At 45.3% G+C, this 17808-nt stretch overlaps 1 protein-coding gene across 1 annotated transcript in view; it reads left to right on the top strand.

Annotated features, from left to right (window-relative positions):
- The window catches only part of DNAH8 (dynein axonemal heavy chain 8), a 13985216-nt gene that overhangs the window by 2993537 nt on the left and 10973871 nt on the right, over positions 1 to 17808 (top strand). The gene's annotated exons all lie outside the window — the stretch shown is intronic.

The following is a 17808-nucleotide window of genomic DNA, read 5'->3' as shown; positions in this document are numbered from 1 at the left end:
AGCTAAGTGGGCAGAACTGAGATGCATGATAGGGGACATCTGGGACTCGCTGGGCAAATTCAACAGAACTGCGAGCAGACGCCGTTGGTGTACTGAGGTGGACAAAGCGGAACGTCTACTAGCGCGCTTGATTATACTGGAGACTCAGCCCCACCCAATTTCAACTATCAAATCTGAACTAGGAAGTATGGTTTACACCAGCATGAGATTAACGAAGTGTTCGTGACCCACTTGCGCAAAATATACTCTGAGCCCCAGTCCCCCGTCGCCCCATCGGTTATATCTGCCTTTCTGGCTGGAGTGGAACTGCCCTGCATAGACCCCGAGAGTCGGGAGTCCCTGGGGGCCCCGCTCAGATGGGAGCATGTACGGGCAGCGATCGCCCATCTGCGGACTGCTAAATCCCCTGGGATGGATGGCCTAGCGGCCGAACTATATAAAGAGTATGGGGGGGTCCTGATCCCCAAACTGTTGGAACTCATGGCAGAGGCCGGCGAAAGCGGTATCCTCCCGGACTCCATGCGCCAAGCACTAATAGGGAGAAGTCCCAAACCGGGGAAGGACCCCCTGCTCCCCAGTTCTTATAAGCCAATTTCCATGCTAAATGTGGATCTTAAAATTGTTAGCCAGGTGTTGGCGAACAGGCTTCTCCGATATCTCTGTCGACTGGTACATGATGATCAGCCCGGGTTTATACCGGGCAGGAATACACTACGGAATATCCGCCGCCGGGAAACGCCCAACAGTGCATCCTAGCTTTCCTTGATATCGAACAAGCGTTCGACTCGATCCGGTGGAACTATTTATGGCAGGTGCTCCTAAAAATAGGTCTGGGGAAAGGGTTTCTTAATTGGGTCAAGCTACAATATGCTCGGCCGGTGGCGAGGGTTCGCATGGGACGGTACGTGTCGGACACAACATCTATAGAGAGACGGATGAGGCAGGGGTGCCCGCTTTCCCCCCTGCTATTCGCCCTGGCAATGGAGCCACTGGCATGTTATCTTTGTAGTGTGCTCCGGGGGCAGGGCATCCGGGTGGGTGCCATGGAAAACATTGTGTCTCTGTACGCCGACGATGCCCTGATATACCTGCAGCGGCCGTCCCGGTCTTTGCCGTCGCTAATGATTGCTGAAGCTTCCAGGCTATACATTAATAGAGCAAAATCGCAACTGTATGCGCTTGGATCGGTGAATAACTGGGACGGAGACCAGCTCCCGGACTCGGGACTTCCATGGGTGGCGGATACGCTACGTTACCTGGGGATATGGATAGGCAGGGATGAGACCACCTTTTACCAACACAATATGGGGAGAATACTGCGGGGTCTCCGGGGCAGTATTAAACTTTCTTTAATGGCCAAGATAGCCCTGATAAAGATGGTGGTCCTGCCTCGATGTCTATACACAATGCAGGGTTCCTTTTTTGAACTCCTGCATCGGGTATTCAAGGAATTGGACACACTAATCACTTTATTGCTGTGGAACGGCAAGCGGAGTCGGGTTAGCCTGGAGGTTATGAAACGTAGGTGGGCCAGGGGAGGCTTGGAAATTCCAGACATGGAACTCTACTACTTTGCCTCACAACTCCAACATGCTATAGCCTGGATGGATACGGACCCCTCCTGGGAAAGGTCCTTGCTGGCAGACTCCTATGGGGATCAACAGTTGGGGTCTCTTCTCTGGCGGGTGGGGGTCGACGGGAGCGCAGTACCCCATTGGTGCGGTTATTAGTGGAGTAGTCCACAGACTCATCCGGGCCCAACCGTTTGCCCCAAAGGCTTATGTCTGGCTTATGTCGGCCTTTGCTCAAACTGAGCGGTTTATGTCAACTTATAAATGGAAAGAGGGAGGATGCCTTATGCTGTCGGACCACTATCCGGATAACAAATTCATCACCTCTCAGGAGGCAGTGGCTGTAGGAAGGTGGATATCTGACCATGGTTACCCCCAACTTTTTGCCTAGTGTCTAGCTGGTTTTTCGACTTAGTTGGCCTGAGATCCTGCCATTCAGGGTCTCAGGCTGTCTGCTCTCTCTTTAAAATGAACTCCATGTACCCTAGGCACATACCCAATTGGTAAGGATCACCTTGTTGGACCCTGTACAGTGTACCCTAGGTACCCAGGGCATAGGTGTACCCTAGGCCTCCCAGGGGCTGCAGCATGTATTATGCCACCCCTGGTCTGGCCTTCCAATCAGACACAACTGGCTTATCACTCAGCTGGGGCAAGGTCGTGTAATCACCCCTTGCTTAGGTGTAGTATTCCTATACCTACCTTATATATAGACACATGTGTACCTATCAGCCACTCCTATAGCAGGCCCTAACAATCCTGGAGGCAGAGTGCTTGGTAACATGTGAGATGGTGCTCTAGCATGAGCTGAGCCTGTCTGCAGCTTTCGGAACCATGTCCTTATAGCTGTTCTATGATATAGACTACCATATACTCTTAAAGTACCTTATAACCTTAAACGGTTATGGTAACTATGGTTTGGCTTTATCAAAACATGTTGTGTAAGGTGTCTAACACTTTGGAATAATACCCCCATACCATTTCTGGTGATGAGGATATTATTCCTCCCTTCTAGAGGGAGAGACATGTTAAAATCCCACTTTGCTGTTTAACTCTCACCAAAGCCTCAGCATCACAAAATGGATGCTGCTGCCACAGACACGAGTCTGACCTCCTGCTGCTGGGAGCCCTCCCAGCCAGGGAGGCCTGGACAATAGGTTTCCTGCTTGGGGAGGTGCTAGCACCTCCCCAGACAGACTTTAGTGTATTGGGGCAGGGAGGGCTGAAAGGAATGAGACATGCCTGGGGCACACAAGGTGCTCCATGCATAGTCCAGTTCAAACCGGTGCTGGGGCACTCCAGTCCCAGCTCTGGCGCGAAACTGGACAAAGGAAAGGGGGTGTAGCCACTCCCCTTCCTGGCCCCACCCATAGGAGGGACCTTGCAGGTAGCCCAGCCCACTAGCCCAGTATATTAGTAGCTAGTTGGGCCCTGCTAAATTAGATTATCCTGAACCTGCAACTTGAACAGAAACTCTGGACCTTCGACATTCGACGAAAGAAGAAGACTGAAGAATCTCCCTTGTGGCCAAGGAGTGGCTACCCTGTGCAAACAGGCACCATCAAGAGACTTAGGGCCCGATTCACAGAACTGACTTAAGACAAAATCCTAAACTTACTACCATTTTCGTATTCACAGAAGGCACTTACTCATTTTGGTATTCACAGAAGAAACTTACTCACTTCGGTATTCACAGAAGTTAGGAGTCCTAACTTTAGGACTCCTAAATGCCTTCTGTGAATACCGAAAGTCTTAAAATTAGTATTTTTCTCAGTTTAGTAGTAGTATAGTTAGGACTCCTAACTTTTTAGACTCCTAAATACCTTCTGTGAATACCGAAAGTCTTAAAATTAGGATTTTTCTCAATTTAGTAGTAGTAAAGTTAGGACTCCTAACTTTAGGACTCCTAAATGCCTTCTGTGAATGCCGAAAGTCTTAAAATTAGGATTTTTCTCAGTTTAGTAGTAGTATAGTTAGGACTCCTAACTTTATGTTATGTTATGTTATGTTAAAATATTTGTACCGCGCACTTTCACCATCGGTTTCTTGGCGCTGAATGACAAATGACAGAGAGCCAGGATGAGATAATTAGCCGTATGCAGATTGGAAGAGCAGGGTTTTTAGGAGTCTACGGAAGCAGTCATACTTGGGGCAGATGCGAAGAGCAGAAGGCAGAGAGTTCCAGGTGGAGGGGGCCAAAACAGAAAAGGATAGGCCACCATGCTTTTTCCTTTTATACTTGGGGATCTCAAGGAGGTTGAGAGAAGAGGATCGGAGGGTTCTAGAAGGAGTGTAACGGAACAGGCTTGAGGAAATAAAGGCCGGGGCTGCGTGTGAGAGGGCCTTATAGGTGGAACATGCCATTTTGAAAATGCAGCGTTTGGAGATAGGAAGCCAATGAAGGCTGTGAAGGAGGGGAGTGACATGCTGGAATTTAGGCTGGTGAAAGATCAGGCGAGCGGCTTGATTCTGCACCAGCTGTAAACGGTGAAGATGACAGGCAGGGATGCCAGCGTACAGTAAGTTGGCGTAGTCGAGCCTGGAAGTGATAAGTGCCATAACAACTAAAGTCAGGGCTTCTTTGGTAAGAAACCTACTGATCTTACGGACCCGTCTAAGATGGAAGAAACAGGCTGAGGTGACCGAGTTGATTTGTGGCTTCATCGAAAGATCATCAGAGATAATCACCCCCAGGCTTTTGACTGAACGCACAGGTGCCGGTGCAGTCCCCAGAGATGAAGGCCAAAATGAGGAATTCCAAGGATGATTGGAGCTGCCTACCAAGACGAGCTCAGTCTTGGTAGGGTTCAACTTCAAGTGACTATGATACATCCATTCCGCAATGGACAACATAGTAGACTGGAAGTTAAGACAGGAGGAAGGGGAAGAGTCGATAGAAAAGATCAACTGAAGGTCGTCAGCATAGTTGAAAATTGTAACTAGCGAATTGCGGAGGGAAGCTAGGAGGGGTTGGAGGTACAAATTAAAAAGAAGAGGAGATAATGCGGAGCCCTGTGAGACGCCGCAAGGGAGGGAAGTGTAAGGGGCCGAGAAGGAGGAGAGATGGACGGACTGTGATCGCTGGTGAAGAAAGGATCTAAGCCAGTCAAGGGCCACTCCCTGGATTCCGGCATTGTGGACACGGTCGATCAAGATGGTATGATCGACCGTGTCAAAAGCCGCCGAGAGATCCAGAAGGACAAGGGCCTGAGAGGTGTTATTGTCGGCACCCTTCCTAAGGGTGTCCATGACTGCTACTATGACCGCCTCGGTGGAGTGGAGGGGTCTAAAGCCCGCCTGCTGAGAGTCCAAACAAGCATTGGCATAGCCAATAGGTCTCGCTTTTGGGACCTTATAAGTATTCAGTTATGCAGCACAATATCCTTGGGGCAACAACATTAACTGTTGCATGGTTAAACACTTATAATGTCCCAAAGGCGAGACCTATTGGCTATGCCAATGCTTGTTGCTTAGGTATTTAAGCCAGGTAAAATGTTCCTTAGGTAAAAGGATGGACAGATGTAAATGTCTTAATTATGATACTTTATATGCAGAAGATACAGTCAGAAATGGAGACGGCTATTACTTTACACCAACTTCCTGAGGCGTCTTTTCATCTCATGCCAGATGCATTTTTATTGAAGTTCTTTTTTATTGTTATTACAATATTGCAATTAAAATGTAACTTTAAATTGTTTGCTTTTTCTAGTATAGCTTCTTATAGCAGTATAGAAATGTTGAAATATTGAAATGTCTGATAGCACTAAAGATCCTTGCTAGCTGTAAAAGTGCTCTTCACAAACACTTATGCGCTCTTATACCTGCTTTGTTTTATATTTTCTTTTCTTAAACCTTCACTTCTTAACCCTTCACAACACAGAATTGCTTTTGGCAACAAGGCAATTTATAAATGCTTTGGTCTGAGCTGATTTATCCTGTCGAAATAATTACACTGCATTCAGGCACGCTGCTCTTGTATTTTTTACTAAATGTTTGTATTTTATTACAATGTGTTTTATTAAAATGATCTTTGAATGATGGCGCATAGGTGAAGCATGAGAAGGAAACAGCAGGAGATCCCTTGTGCATAATGATCCGACAGATGTGCCCCGAGTCTAATCCCCATAAGCCTGGAAATCCCTCTGATAGGGGATGTTCAAAGAGACCAGATGGGAACAGCCTGCTGCTCTTTTATCGCGCATTCCCTTCAAAGCCTGCCTGCGCCTCCTTCTATTTCTTAACTTTGCTAAGAACATTACATCTAAATGCACGCTAGAGTAGCACCCACCGTAGCAAGTCTGAGAGGAAGGCGGAAAGAAGCCACAGAAAAAGAGGCAACTGTGAGAATGGAAACACAAGGGCCATAATGCTGCACCTTTAAAACTGGGAGCAATGAACATAAGCTGCAGGCTGCATAGTGCATTGAGACCTTCAGTCCGACATGCTTTTCAAAAGGAACAAGCATTGGCCGTAATTTTGCAAGACGCGCGTCCGCGAGTCGGCGATTTCGCATGACGCGTGACCGCGAGACGCGCTCTGTGGAGGGGGAGGGGCGAGCAAGACAGAGAGGCAGTGAGGCGCGCGGGAGAGCGAGATGAAAGCCATATGGCGCCTCTGCTCGTAAGCGCGCCCCTGCGCACATGCACGCAAGCTGTAGGCCGTCCATTGTAGCATTTTTTGAAGCCCATACTAAAAGTCTTGCCAGATCAGCGCATGCGCTGGGTCAGTCGAGACCTAAAAAGGGGGGAAGAATCTTTTATTTGGGAACCCACCAACTCTTTGTTAAGACCCCCTATCCCATTGGAAACCAATGTAACTACAGACACGAGCATTAAAGTAAAGAATACCCTAATACAGGAAATGAGCGGACATATGTCAATGTCGTTAGCATGTTTGAAGGGCCTATGCAGTATAGGGTAAGGAGGAGTAGTAAGGAAAAGAAGAATCCTCCCCTCCCGAACTTACTTGTTCGATATAAGAACCGCTCCCGCCACATAGCCGCGATCGTAACATTTTGTAAACACCAAATGCGTTGTCTAAATAGCCGGCTAGGTAAAACACCTGTAGCCAATTTCGAAACTGACCTGACTCGAAAGATCATTTACGCATCCGCCATCTTAACGTGGATTTGAAACTATTTCTAGACTGGGCAATGTACATTAAAGGTATAAATCAAAGAGGGTCAATGCTTGTTAGCGAGTGGTCATATCGCGGTTCTGTTAACAATTTTTTATAAACGTCTGTGAATTTTTTAATTAACCTAAAATCCCAATTACCAAAATATTCTCCATTTTTGCAGCCGCTGTTTTGCACAATCCGTTTTTTCACAGGAACCATGTGGTTGTTCAAAGCAACGGTATAAGTACAACTTGTGCAATGATCTCAAATTAAAAGATCCCTGCTAAAAATATATTCCTTGGTCCATTTACAGTGGTATCGCACGATCCGAATCTCAAATAATAGACCACAATTTACTGAAAGCATTCTTCGTGAATGTCTTTTGTGCACAATTTTTATGTAAAAGTCACCAAAGTTTGTGTACTATCTGTTTCCTAAAATTCACAGAGGCAGGATATATATGTTGGCGTATACATCCAAAATTTGGAAACAAAAAAGAGGTAGAAAAAGGACTATGTGACCGCCATTTTGAACTGGTTTAACCCTATGTGAAAGAGTATAGCATACCAATGGAATTTGACACTCAGTGCGCCCCACCATAAATATGGTTAGTTTCTACCGTTGTCATCCCTAAACATAAGGATATACAAAACAATTTTTTTCTTCTTTTGTGCTCCTTTATGGTAGTGGAATTGCAGACAAAAAGAGTTTAAAGAAAAGCATATGTTCACCAAATAAGGTGATAACTCTACAGAAACAACTTTTAAGATGTTTGGTTAAAAATGCGGAGTAGGGCGAGCGAGTCCCATATTCAAATACCTGATTCAGTGTCTAAAGGTGTATGTATTTTTAGACAACTGCATACCTCAAAAAAGGCTGTATCAAATTTGGTACAGACAAGCCTGATTCAACAATACAACATTCTCCCCCAAAAGCTAACAAGGGCACAGTATAAGTTGTTTCTCAAAGATATGGGGGGCAACCTGGTTCTATAAGTCATTGCAGAGTCACATTGACATTTCACATTTTGTTCTATCCAAAGTAGTTTTGAGACCATACTCAGTGAAAGATTGCAGGGTACTCCAACTGCCTGTCTATAAAAATGATACATTATACTGCATAATTCAGTTTTGCCAACTCTATGACTCTTCTAGAGATTGGAGTATTAATTTAAGGGGCAGTATGTATGGAATGAAATCCTCAAAATAACTCCATGAGTCACTGACCACACTATGTACCTGTTTCGCTTACCCGACGCTCACCTTAGCTGCCACCCCAGCCTGCAAAGCCCCACTCCTACGCTGCTGGGATTAATGAGATGAAGTCAGGAATCTGCAGGGTGGGAGAAAAAATGAAATGATCCTCATCCTGTTTGGTATCTGTGAAATCACGATGCAAAGTTTGCCTGACATGATGTTACCGTCTTTGACCAGTGACTTGAGATGGTATGTTTTGTATCCACAATACACTGCGGCCTATACTCCACAAGTCTCTTGCATTTGACAGCAGTCTGTGATGGGCCTGCTAGTCGGTCTACAACACTGTTTCTTGTGTAGATCGGGTAACGCCAGGCAGCGCTGGAGAATCACGACGGCCTGTTTGCTATAGTCCAATGCACCCTCGGCTTTCCTTTGCGGCCAAGCTCAGATAACTTTACAATAAATGTCGCCCTGGAGCAATTTTCTAATGCAAGCGGGAAGATGCATGGTTCCTCTTTGTACTAAAATGTACGGGACGTCATTCCCAGTTAGGTTTGCCACCTGTCCGGTTTTCTACCGGCACCACCGGTATTTTAATGCTCTAGTCGGTACAAAAATACGAAATATAACCTAAAGCCGGTATTTTGATCCCTGTAACTCCGGTCTGCGGCTGCAGTTTACCATGCTACTGCAGTTTTCAAGAAGGTGCTTTCACTGTGTGCTGATGATATGTATGTTCCAGAGGCGCAACTAGAGCCAAATTTCGGGGAGGGGGCCAGGGGAGGCCAAGAAAAAATTTCGGTGGTGGGGCTGAATCTTTTAAAAGTAATAGGCAGAGTGGAGCTGCAGGGGCTCTTAGAAGGGGTGAAACAACAGCGAGGCCTCATTAATATGCAAATGGTCTTTTAAAGACCTGTGAAGTGCTCGGGTGCGGCTGTGTGCGCGCCCGGGAGGCTGTCTCATCCCGGGCGCCACACACGACGGAGGGGGGGGGGGGGGGGGGGGGGCTTGGCGGGGGCTGGAGCCCTTTGAGTCCAATGAGTGTTGCGCGCCTGGTATGTTCAAACCTGCCTCATTTTTCACATCTTAAGGCTGAATTTGTGGAGTGTGGTGGAGTGGAATGCTTTCGTTTTCCACACTAAAGCCCAGGATGGGAAATGCAATCATCTGGCGTTCTCATCTTTTATTTAATATAGTTTTTCAAAGCTGCTGTGATTTACAGTCGCTTGATACTTTGTCCTTTTGTCTGTAAAGCGCTCTAATGCCTTCGGGCTACGTTCGCGCTGTATTCATTTGCATAATTGCGTTTTTGCAAAAATAACCACAACCCAAGAAACTAGTGGGGTGTTTCTGTCATCCCTCTCTGAACTGATGTGACACTTTATGGGCTATTTGCTAATCTTCCTTTTGTAGTTTTGGTAAGGGAAGTCAAAGGACAGACACGGGAAAGAGTCACAGCGTCCCGAAACACACACAAGTTGCACAACCCTGCCCTTTAAGCACTGCCAATGCTAGTGACGTGGCCATTCGCGGTAAAGTGCATTGTGAGCTTTGGACCCGGTCAGATGTCTTTTCCTGTGCTCGTTGGCAGGTCCAGTCAATGACAATGTTCTTTGTGGTAGAGAAGACATAGCCGGTGTGCAGTGGGAATTCGGCCTCGTGACCCGTGCTCTAGAGTGAAAAGTTCCTCTGCCTGGGTTGGCAGTGATCTGACTGGCACTCTCGCTTCTTCTTGGGCGTGACACTAGCGGCGGACGTGAGCGGAGGGAGTGGCGTGCAGGCTGCCAGGCTGAGCTTGGGATCCCTTCACGGCGAGCTGCAACACCGTGGCCCTTTTAGCAGTATGTTGGCTTGCATCGGACTGGGAGGATTTGTAGCAGGGCGGAAATAAAAGTAAATTGCAAACTACCCATTTATTTAGGGTACAGAGGAGAGCATCTACTTCCTAAATTGGGAAAGGTGGGGTGTATACATGACTTGAACATATTTAAGGAGGCACGGCTGTTCATTGAGACCTTCAGGCCGACATGCTTTTCTGAAAGGAACAAGCATTGGCCGCGATTTCGCAAGACGCGCGGCCGCGAGATGCCGGGGAAGGAGGGGGGGGGGGGGGGGACAGGGGTGAGCAAGACAGAGGCAGAGCGAGGCACGCACGGGAGAGCGAGGAGAAAGCCATATGGTGCATCTGCTCGTAAGCGCGTGCCCACGCACATGCACTGTAGCTCTAGGCTGGCCTGGTAGCACTTTTGAAAACTCACTTACAAAATGTCTCAAAGAGACAGCTTTCGCTGTCCCAGCGAGACCTAAAAACCAGATTCCTCTATGAATGAACTCAAACAGCGGGTGACATGGGTCTCCAAAATTTTTCCCAAGTAAGGAAGAAGGGAAATGGGTCTATAATTACTGAGTGTTAAGGGATCAGTGTTAGGTTTTTTTAAAATAGGAACGATGGATGCTTGCTTAAAGGAGAGAGGGACCTCCCCTGTAGCGAGAGAGTTATTGAGAAGAGCAAGGGGGGGGCCTGGACATGTGAAGAAGGCTTCTCTCAGGATCTGAGGGGGGCAGCAATCGTTAGGGGAACCCGATCTGACTTTAAGAAGGAGGGAAACGAATTCTTGTGAAGAGATGGGGGGAACTTAGACAAGGAACTAGTGTTTTTTGGGGGAAGGAGAGGGGGAGTGGGAGATGCCGGGGCCGGAATGTTGTTTTTTATTGTGATGATTTTCTCTATGAAGTAAGAGTTAAGTGAGTCGCAGAGGGATTGAGTTGGCAGAGGCTGGGGGGTAACCCTATCCGGCAGGGATAACTCATTTACAACAGAAAAGATGGTTTTCGAATTGTTGTTGGAGTCCAAAATAAGTTTAGAATAATATGCCGTTTTGGCTGCCAGGATCGATAGTTTGTACGACTTCAACGCCTCAGTGTAGATTAATTTAAGCTGAGGGTCATAGTGGCGACGCCAGCGGCGTTCAAATTGCCGCAGGGCGAGTTTCTCCACTTTAAGTTGGTCCGTGAACGAGCGTTGAGCGTCGTGAGGGCGCTTAACTTTGATGTTCTTGAAAGGGGCTACTTTGTCGCTGGCCTGACGTAACCAAATATCGAGGTTGTCAGACTGAACTTTAAGTGTGGTCGAAGAGGTAGGTGCAGTAGAGGCTAGTGAGGTGTAGAATTCAGCTAGATTCGCTCGATTCCAGTTTCGGGCCCTAAAATTCTTAATACGGGGGGGGGACACCTAGTGTGTAAGTGAAGGACAAAGGAAATAAAATGATGATCAGACCAAGAACAGGGAAAAACTAAAGGGGGTGAGATGTCGAGGTCAGACATCCAGACCTGGTCTAGTATGTGACCTTTGTGGTGGGTAGGAGTGTGAATGTGTTGGGAGAGATTCATTCCTTTTAATAGGTCTGTGAATTCCAGCGATGATTGGCTTTCATGGATGTCCGAAGGCCAATAGTTAAAATCGCCAATTACCATAATATTAGCATGGCTAATTGCTAATTGGGCGATGGAGTCGCTGAAAAGTTTAGGAAAAAGGGGCATATGATCAGGCGGTCTGTAAACAAGAAGGCAAGTAAAAGATAACTTAGGAGAAGTACATTTTAAAGCTGAGTAGTCAATATTGGGGATCGGGGTTACAGTAATCTCCGAAAAGATGTGGGTCGAGCGGATGATTGCCGCCACTCCACCACCGGATTTCCCTGCAGGCCGGTTAGCTTGTATGATGTAATATCCCGTAGGGATTGCTGCAAGGACATCAGGGGCTGAAGTTTCTGAGTTTAGGACTCCTAAATACCTTCTGTGAATACCGAAAGTCTTAAAATTAGGATTTTTCTCAATTAAGTAGTAGTAAAGTTAGGACTCCTAACTTTAGGACTCCTAAATGCCTTCTGTGAATACCGAAAGCCTTAAAATTAGGTTTTTTCTCAGTTCAGTAGTAGTAAAGTTAGGAGTCCTAACTTTAGGACTCCTAAACTGAGAAAAATTCTAATTTTAAGACTTTCGGTATTCACAGAAGGCATTTAGGAGTCCTAAAGTTAGGACTCCTAACTTCTGTGAATACCGAAATGAGTAAGTGCCTTCTGTGAATACCAAAATGAGTAAGTGCCTTCTGTGAATACCAAAATGGTAGTAAGTTTAGGATTTTGTCTTAAGTTAGTTCTGTGAATCGGGCCCACACCCTTTGCTTTGCTGAAAGTTCTACGAGGAACCGACTGCAGAGCCTGACCAGAGCCTTGACTTCCAGACTTCTCCGACCCTGATCCACATCCACAGCCGAGCTGAGATCCGTGGAGGCGACGAGAGACGTGGGACCGGCTACCTGGGAAACGTGGCGAGTATCTTCCAGCGCAGCTTCTGAGGTACCCTCGAGGTTGTGCACCGGGGATTGAGAAGCCCCAACCCCAAGCACCATCTGCACCGAAGATCATCCCCCCACACTCCACGAGTCCTGCGTGGGGCCCTTCTGCATTTTCCTGCTTGCCGTGTCTGTCCGTTTGCTTGCCCGTTGGCTAGTAACCTTTGCGACGACACACCTTGTATTTTCCACTGCTGGTTTGGCTCCTCCAGACTGGCTCCTGCTCCTCTGTAAAAGAGAAGCACCCAGACCTTCCTGGTCTGCACCAGAAGCAATTCCTCCATTCTTCGTGGGTTCCGCTTGCCAAGGCTTGGTGAGTCCTAGTTCGACTTTAACGCCGCCGACAGCACGAGCCTTCGTGGGACAGTTCGCCTCCGGGTCCTGGTCGTCCTCGACGTCTCCTGGTACTCGTGGCTGCTGCGACAAGCTTCACCTCTTCACCTGCAATCTCCCAACATCGCCTGGTTCCTTCCTGGTTCCACGTGGTCACTGGCTAGTGACCCAGACTCTGTCCCTTCTGCTTGCAGGTATCCTTCCTTCTTGATCCCGGCCTTGGGATCCACCGGATACTCTTCACTGATTGCCTGTCAGCATCTTTCCTTCAGGCATCCATAGGAGTCGACGATGAAACCCGACGCAAGTTCACACCTATGCACCCGCAGCCCGTGGGCTAGGTAACTTGGGTACTCCGGTGCTCATCAGGGTATTGACTATCCTAGTGTCTAGTTCTCAAGTCTCGACTTCCTAGCTACTCCAGAAGTGTCCTAAATCTTATTGATTCTAAACTGTACTATTTCTATCGATTATACGCATTACGCGTGAGTGTTTCAAGTCTGCACCTGAATCCCGTGGGCCTCCCACTTCCTAACTGTTGGTAGTATAGTGGAGCCCCAGCGATTTCCTAGGCCTAGGCCTATCCTAGTTCCGTGACAGTGGTCCTTATACCACTTACTTAGTATATGGTTTGCGTGGCCCCTAGGGCCTAACTGTATTACTTACCTGTGTGACTTAATGTATGCTTGAATAAGACTGTGTTGTACTTACCTCGAATCTCATAAAGAGTGCTGAGGGTTTGACTAGAATAAATACATTCTATTTTTATATATATCTGTTGTGGTGTCCTTTCATTTGGTATTCAAGGGATTACACATGGTATAACAGCTGGCTTCACATGCCATTCAGAGTTTAGCCTAAGACTGCTCTTGTCCATGCTACCACTAGGATAGCTGGTCTATAAGGTTGACTTTACAACCAATCACCATAAGGGTTGTTTGGACTGATACAGGGTGTACACTAGAATTAGTGACATCATATATCAGGCCAACTTCTCACAGTGGCTACCTTTGAGTTAGGAACAGGGCAATTCCTACAGTACGCGAAAATAGCGGCAACGACACGGTAGATGTGGCCTTCATTTCCAGAAGCCCCGGGGCACACACATACGCTGGTCACCATGATCACCATGGCAGGAGGGCGGAAGTTTGTCACCCACCTATATAGGGCGCTGAAGGAGGATAAAAAAAATGGACCCCTAAAGATAGAGGCGAAGTGGCAGCGGGTGTGTCCGCAGGAGTGTCGTACTTTGGTATTTGGGACCACGTAGGAGACAGGGCCCTACCCCTGTTTATTCATGTATTAGCAAACCGCGATTGGTCAATGCGGTATGTACAAGCGCTTTGCATAACGTCCCATTGCCAAATGCACTATGTATACGTTATTATACATTGACTCCGTGGGTTCCATCTTGGAGCGGTGGCCATCTTGTCATTGCCCTCACATAGACAAACACATTATAAGCAAGTACGGGCCTTTAGAATACATGTACTTTCTGCTTGACTTCTCCATGACCTGGGCAGCTGGTCTCCGCTGCCCCAGGTCAGTCCGGTCTCACGAGCTCCCCTTCCTCCGGCCACCTGTGATTAGCATCAGGGTTTGACGCACCATAAAGTCCTTTCATCGCACACAAGCCTCCGGCTAATCACTTTCGCACCTGCTTGTTCCTGCTTTATGGCCTGTTTCTTAAAACAGGAGATGCTCATGTTTATTGGGGTCAGATGTGGGATCTGAGCCTTGCTGGGTAAATAATTGCGGGCTGGCTGAACTGAAATGTGAGATTGCAATCATGACTCTGCTTGTTCTTTGAAGTAAAATATGTGAAAGACCAACTGCAAGAGAAGGGCGGTGTTGCCCAGATTCTGTATAAAAAAGGAAACTGGTTTCTGTTCTGGAGACTGCCTCATTCAGTTGCTAAGGCTTCTGTGCGACGTAGTCTCACTCATTTGAGTTTAATAAAGATGTCTTTTCATATTTCAGCTTCTGTTGCCAAGTTCTTTGTGATATTATCAAGATATGCAGAATTTTATAATACCACATCAGGAAGTACTCGAAGTCATAGGGTGCTACCCCTAGCACCTCTGGAGTCTCAAAAATTGGAGTACTTCAGTTGGCGCCCACCAGCTGGGCCTCATCAGAGAAGTGACTTTCTGTGGGAGTGATCTGGTCAGGAGACTGAAATCTACTGGAAGGACAGAATGGGATTCTACCAAGAAGGTACTCTGTGCACAGGGATTCTGGAGATTCTTTGATTATGTAGTCCGGTATATTTCTGCTCTTCCTGATTTTGATCCTCCACATGATGTCACTCAAAAGGTGAGAAAAAGAACCCTTTTGGCGTGAGTATTATAAAAGACGTATGGGCATGTAGAACTTGACAATTAGAATTTGGATAACCTTTTGATTATTAAGAATAAGAATTAAGTATAAGTGGGTCGCTCCCAGTCCTTTGGTTCTTTGGGTCTTTAATTTGGTTATCGCAATTACCAAAGCCGAGGGGTTGGTTTCTTGGTTTCTGATTTGGTCATTGCAATTACCAAAACCGAGGGTCTCGCATATTTGCGAGTTTATTGGTAGAGATAAACCCTTGAAGTTTGAAGCTAGATTAGTGAGCTATAAGATGCCTGATCTTAGCAAATTTGGAAATGTAGCTTTTGGTTTGTATAGGTTTGGATATGCGAATTGCAATTTGCGTAGGCAGGTAATGAGGAGATATTTCTCCATTTGGTTTTGATTATAATACTTGCGTTTTCCGCAGCATTTTTGGCATGCCTGTTTGTAAGCTCACATGGAAAAATGTGTTGCTTTTTGTTTTAAAAGGTACCATAGTGTGGGAAATATCTAAATAGGTTAGATTTAAAAACATATTTCTTCCTTGGTGATTTTGTATCCCCAGGGAATTAAAATATGACATAATACAAAACAAGGATCCTTCGTTCTGCGCAGTTTCACGAATGAAGATATGCACAACGATTTTGTGTGGTGTTCTGCTAGGCAGAGCTAGTGAATTGAGCGCATTCACTACTTCTTGGACATGCATCTGTCTGTGGAGCTGTTTATGCAGCCTTTTGGAACACTTTTGAAAAGCGTTGCTTGTAAATATGACCTACAACCAGTATTTGCAAATGGTTTGTTTCAAGTATAGTCTGTGAGCTGTTCTTTCTTTCTGTCATGCGTATTGATTTGTAAGTCAACTGTGTGTTTAAATGTCTGTGTTTTTTTTATCATTAGTGCAACTTCTGTAAGTAAATTGCGACGGCGCTATTTATGAAAAATGGCTAAAGCGCGCTGTATTGTCTGTTTAACCCGTTTCTGTTTATGTCTGAAATGAGCTCAATATGTGTTTGTGGGTCTTCTGATGTTTCCGGTCTGTTATGTAGTTTGCTGGTTAATTAATATCAAGTAGAAACTTAAAAAAAAATCCAGAAATGAACAATGTGATGTGCTACAATAGCTATGTGTTGCTCTTTAATTTATAGAATGAGCAATTGTGCACATATACAAAACTGCCGTTGAATGCTTAAAGGATAAAATTAGAAACACATTCGATAGATATAAATCAGGCCCCAAAAACGAAATTATCTATTTTTGCAAAAGTAAATAAATTTACAGCATTTTCCTTAGATGCATTATATTAGATGTTCACAGGCAAACTTTTCATCTGCAGTATATTTGATAGAAATGTTCATTCAGCCAGCACCTTCCCAGTTGAACACGGGTTTGGCAGAACCGTCTTTTTAAATGAAAGTGGCGCAAAAATGTGACGCGTTTCAAATTGGGCTTATGCGCTTAGGCTTGTGAGTTAAATGTGTCCAAAATGATAGGCAAGGGATGCAGCTTGTTTTTTATACATGGAATTATCACAAAAACGAATAATTGGGATTTTTTGAAAGAAAATTATTAATCATGGGAAAAATTATTTTAAAATAATAAGTGCTTTTCAAAATCGTTTTTTGATATTTATAAAGCTTAATACTCATACCATGACCTCCTAGCATTAAAATTTGATTCACGTTGTGTTGCATCACTAAAATGACAAGCATTCGCGCGTACAATTTTCCCTTGGCGCAGGCGCAAACAAGCTCATTTTTATAAAGTGTAAGTTATTATTTCCAATGCCTGACTCATGGGTTATGTAATAGACATTCTGGTAATGCATATTATGCAAGAAAATTGTAGGATATTCATTTTTTAATGCTTAAAATATCAAAGTCGAATTTGGGTAAAAAGAACTGTTTCAATTGCATTTTCTTTCATTCAGAGTACTGTTTGAAGTGTCCCAGGCTTCAGTAAATGCATACGTTTAGGTTTTGATATATATATTTACAGGTTGTGCCTTCTTATGATTCAATGAGTCAAAGTGCCAGTACAAAGGCTTGTTTCAATATCAGGGTTGAAGGTTTTAACTTTAGCTGTGTCTGTCACGATACTACTGAACACGCTATGAAAAACAAGACCTTTTTAAAAACTTGGGGAAATTAAATAAAACATGGTGTCGCAACCCGCAACTATTTGATGTTAATAAAAAACGGCCTTAATGGAGTTAGCACCCACATAGAGAAAGAGAAATGGAGAATTTTTTTTTTGATGAAGGAAAAAGAGGATGTTTGTGAGCAGGTACGTGATGAAGTCAGTAATGATAGAGGGGTGGAGAAATGTAGAACTACGGTTATAGGAACTGGGTAATGCGTAGGAAGGAGAGGAACAATTGGGAACATAGAATGCCGTGGAGGGAAGAGAGATGATGAAGGGGAGTAATAAAGACATGAAGAGTAGCGTGAGGAAGGTTGTATTGACGAAGGGAATGAAAAGGAATGTGGTACCGGTTTGAGTAAGTAGGAGGGGAAAGATGAGATTGCAGGTTCTAGCAGTAGGGGTGAAAATATTGTAATTACCTGGCGGGAGGCACTGAGTTTCATATGCTAATATGAAAGGGACGAACAGAGCTTGAATAAAGGCAAATGACTAAATGATGAAGAAAATATCAAAACTCATTGTGAATACAATTCACTTAAGGTTGATGAAATGTATACCATTGCATAGGATTGCAACAAGCATTTATTCTAAAAACTGGTATGTGTGTTATTAAGTTTTGTGAATTATTCACAGTACATGTAGTTTAACAATCTGGGAATAGGGATAATTTTTTAGCGCCTAAAAAGGAGAAATTATTTTTCAACATAGAGCGAATTATTGCAAGTTAGGAGGGATTAGGAAGGCCTTCTGGCTTTGA

The sequence above is a fragment of the Triturus cristatus genome, chromosome 6 (genome assembly GCF_964204655.1).
Source record: "Triturus cristatus chromosome 6, aTriCri1.1, whole genome shotgun sequence".
Classification (NCBI taxonomy): Eukaryota; Metazoa; Chordata; class Amphibia; order Caudata; family Salamandridae; genus Triturus; species Triturus cristatus.
This window is presented reverse-complemented; position numbering and strand designations above follow the sequence as displayed.